This window comes from Oryzias latipes, chromosome 15 (assembly GCF_053564925.1).
Source record: "Oryzias latipes strain Hd-rR chromosome 15, Olatipes_Hd-rR_3.1".
In the NCBI taxonomy this organism is placed as follows: domain Eukaryota; kingdom Metazoa; phylum Chordata; class Actinopteri; order Beloniformes; family Adrianichthyidae; genus Oryzias; species Oryzias latipes.
The window spans coordinates 23,748,445-23,753,244 of NC_136251.1; positions in this window are offsets into that span (position 1 = coordinate 23,748,445).

Consider the following 4,800-nt stretch of genomic DNA (forward strand, 5'->3'; position numbering starts at 1 on the left):
ACCGATCAACCACCCCCCACACCCACCCCCCTTACCTCCATCCCACATCCCCTTGCATAGAGATGGATGACTTGTCAGACAAAGGCAATAGATTCCTACACTTTGTGATTCGCCCACGTAAAAACCTGGAGCTCAAATGAGGAGGTCCCTGCATCCGACAGCCAGGGAGGGGAGGGAGACGAAATAGGAAATGATGAGACTTTGGGGTGAAGAATCAAGGAAATTAAAGCCAGGAGGCTGGAGGAGAGCTAAAACACTGGCAGGTTATGTTGTTTAAAGCGTCGCTACTCATTCAGATGTTTTCACCAACAGGGGGGCATATGTGGAGGCTTTTAGCTGCAGAGCCTGAAACACTTGAAACACAAAAGGAGAGATGATGACACATTACAAGACTAAACACTTTACAAGGTCTACCATGAGTCTCAAAGTTTAATATTTTATTGAGTTGAAACAAATTAGTGGTTTCTCACAGATTACAGATTAAGTAAAACACTTTTGAGGATTGCAGATTGAGTGAGGTAAACCCAACATATTCCATATGTAAGACATTACAGCCTGTCACAATATCCTCCCAGAGCTATTTGTCTTTTTTCCTTAAATCATTCATAAAAAACGAGACAAAGCACATAAACCACAAGACATTTTTGTGAGTTCTTCAACATTGTTGTGTTTTTTCTTTCTTCTTCTTCTTTTTTTTTTTTTTTTTTGGGGGGGGGGGGTTAGTTTAAATGTTCTGATTTGTCCGTGTTTATCCAGGTTGAGCTCACATCCTGCACAAGGAGAGTCAGTCAGCGGACTATTATCATCCCCATCATCACCAGCATCATCCTCACTCAGCGTTTGCAGCTGCGCTCTGTAGATGGCGCTCCGGCAGCAGCTTCAAGGCCCCTGCGCTCTGGCAGGCAGGCTGCAGTCACGCAGTCCGCCACTGTACGGGTGGATGCAGCTGAGGCCGGCCGGGTCAAAGGTTGATAGTAAGATATTGTGAATTAAAGATAATTAATTTCCTTTTCAATTAAGAAACTAAAAGAAAAAAAAAACATGTAAGGGTAATGTGTGTCAAAAGTCTCAAAATTGTAAAAACATACTGACTTCAGGAATGATTGCAGCCCTCCTACACAAGACACACACACACACACACACACACACACACACCCACACACACACACAACAGTTTAATGCAACAACAATATCTAGCTTTTATTTAGGGGTTTTGCCGACTTCACATGGTCCTTCGTGCGTCCGGATACCCTCTGGACAAGTTTGAGGACGATTCCTCTTGTTTCTGTGCGTTTTTTTTAAAGGCGGGGAAGGAGCTTCTGGTACAATATGTAGCACCGTGGGCTGTAATTTCACACATCGGTGCACTTTTGCCCTAAAGCTGCTGCTATTTCGCCCACAACACCCGCATTTGCCCCCCGTACCTCCGCGCGCTGCTGCAATGACGTCCCCGTGTCACGGCACTACAGCAAAACAAACAGCGCGATGATTAAGAAGCTGTTAGTCCTGACTTTGGCCCTTTGAAAAAAGCTTGACAACTGAAAGCCTACTCCCCCCCCCCCTCCTCTGCTTTGATAAAGCTTTAAAAACTGCATTAAAACTTCATAAACTGTACACAGACTGCGCCATAGCATAACGCTCTTTTTTTGGCTTTTTTCCTGTTCAGAAAAAGGACAATTTACGCGCAGTGATAAATAATTATATGAACAACAAAACGGCTGTAAAGTGGGGAAATAGTCATTCAAAGAAACGGAAACAACGATTTAACGTCATTAAAACTAAACATTTAGATTTGATCTCCCTTTTTTGCTGCATGATGAGGTCTTTGAGGCACGTGCAGATTAATAATTGATCATGCCCGGATTGTCTTCCTAAACCTTTTCAGTTAACCTTTTTTTTTGTTAAATAACATCGTCTATGTAATATATTTGCGATAATCTTCAGAGCTGCGTAAAAATTGAGAAACATATTAAAAAATTGAATTTAATGCCAGTTAATCCCAATCTTGTCTGAATATTTGTTAATTTTCTCAAAATATTCTTCTTAAATAATCCACTCAGGGATATAAATCAAAATGGAACATTTCTTTTCATAGTTCAATATTCGCGTAAACAAAGAAAACCCGCCTGCAGACTGTTGCACTTTTGAGTCACAGAAACGTTTCCCCCTGCCTTACACTTATTATTTTTTATCAAGTACTCATTTGAAAATAATCTGCATCATATCAAGAGTTCCTCGCAACATCCCAGAATGATTTGGAGTCTCCTGACACACAGCCATATGGGAAGGCTCTGCCACACTGCACGATATCAGCTGCGTCCTTAGATTGCCCATTCATGCGCTTTATAACGGGAGCAGATGGATATCAATTTGACTCTGTTCTCGACACGATCACAGATTGATTTTGTACTTGCTTTTAATTTTGCCATAATTAATTAGATCATTACAAGGGCTTTCCATTGATCTTCCCATCTAAACCCAAAAATGAAGACGTGAACTGGATATAACTTTTTAATTGTAGTCATAAACATGTGGTCTTACCATAATAATAATAATAAAAATAATAATAGTAATAATAATAATAATAATAATAATAATAATAATAATAATAATGCTCTTACCTTAAAAAATCTAGTGTACTATGTGGAACAATTAATATTTTAAATAAATTGCACTTTTAATTTAAAAAATAAATATGAAAAGAAAGTATAATCCAGATTAATCTCTGAGATCAATCCCTCAGAGTATTTTCTCCGCACAGTGCAACCAGCATACCTGCAAACAAATGCTGACATCAGTCTGAGACGGAGGGAGAAATCCTTACCTGATCGAGCGGCGCTGTGAGGCATGGCTCTCCCCTGTCTAATGGTGCGTCTCCCCGATGCAGCTCAATAGATCTGTCCGGCCTCCTGCGCTCCCTCCCCGGCTGGGCGTCGCGCTTCTCCCCGCTGGTTGTCAGAATCTTTGACCGATCATCCAAAACTAAACGGTTTAGGCGACAACAAAAAGAGGAAGCAACCTTGCTCCACTGAGCTACGATCTGATAAAGGAGCGAGAAAAAACAGAAATCAAAGAACAAGGGACGATACAGGTGTCGAATTAGGAAGAACTGTAAAACTTAGGAACAATGAATCACTCAACAAAAGGAGCGCAGTTTGCTGACAAATGCCCAATTCTTGTCACCTCAGATGGAAATAAATAATCTTTCATTTTTCAGAATACAAATATAATTTCTGTAAAATGTGAACTTTTAAACACATTTTTTCAGTTGATTAAGTATTTAAAATGTGAAAAAAATAGACTTTATAGCAAAATAGAGCATGGAAAGCCTATCAATCAAACCATCAATCATTTGTCAAATTCATTTTACTTTCAGGGATCCCCCTCACTCTCAAACACACACTTGCGCTCACAGGAGGGATTTAATTACTAATCCTTTAATGTTCAACTGATTTTTTAAATAATTGACTTTTTTTTCCGTTAACTTCATCCAGACTAAACTAAGACAACAGATTTAGTCAGATAAACTTCACCCTGGAAACGTTTTGTGTGTGCCGAGCAGTGGAAGGAGATACAGGGAAAGTATAAGGTGAGATTATAAAACTTAGCAACTGGAACATTAACAGATGAATAACCAGTAAAAATGCAATATTACAATATCCACAAGAACGGCAGAGCGTGGTGAAGCCATAAAATCAAACATTAAAAGATTATAGCTTCTCTATCGGCTATTTAACAAACATTTTGTATTATAAGACTCTTTACAGTGCTTGAAGTTCAAAAAAGGCCTATAAGACTGCCAGTGGACCAAGGACTATAATGGATATTGTGGAACACTTTATTCTCAGCCTGAAGTGATGTGTTACTTACTCAAAATGCCACTGAAATAAAAAGGTTACTTTTTGGCTTTTCTACTTAGATTTTCAGAAGAAATGGACATGAGGAACAATATTTTAAATCAGGTTTCAAATAAATACAAATAAAAACTTTAATATTTTTAATGAAAAAAGCGAAACATGACAAGAAAATTGTCAGCAGTGAGCTTCAAGGTTTTGGGTTTCCTTTTCACCTGCTGACCCACTATTATTGCCTTTCACAGTGTTTTGGTTATTGCTTCAAGTATTAAACATCCACTCCCACCAGTGCTTTACTAATACTGACATTAATGATCTTTATAAGTGTTTTTTTTTAAAGTTTTCTGTTAATGTGCCCCGCTGGAGTTCTACAGGAGCATCCAAATGGGAGGAACCAAATCGAGAATCTTAAATGGCCATAAAGCTGTGTGGGCCGCCAGTAATGGAGCCTTAGCCCTTCTCAGAGTGACACACCACATATACGGGTTATGACTGGACTCTGCAGGAAAGGCAAATTTCAAATTGAGGGAGAGGGGTGATTTTTGCCAGTGGGGAAAGGGGATCTTAATGCCCAGTCCATTAGACTGGTCAACAGTATCTATGTCTGTAATTTCCAAGGATGGAAGTGTGGGGGAGGAGGTGAAAAAGTGGAGGGGTGAGGTTAACGTTGAGGCATCTGTAAGCCCCCTTTTCCTGTCTCCTTGGCGTTCTCACCTGCACCTCCACCCTCTGTCAAAGAAGCTCTGCCGTATTTATTTCAAAGTTCTGTCCCACTTACTCACGGGCCGAAAACTAAACACACCCCACTTGCCTTCACCCTTCATGCTCCCCCTGTGTCTCCTTGGCACCGTATCCCTTTGCTCGCTTGGATGCCACTGTAACCCTGCACCAACCTGTGCTCATCTTTCGATGCATTCAAATAAATGTTTCTTTTTTTGGGAGAGTT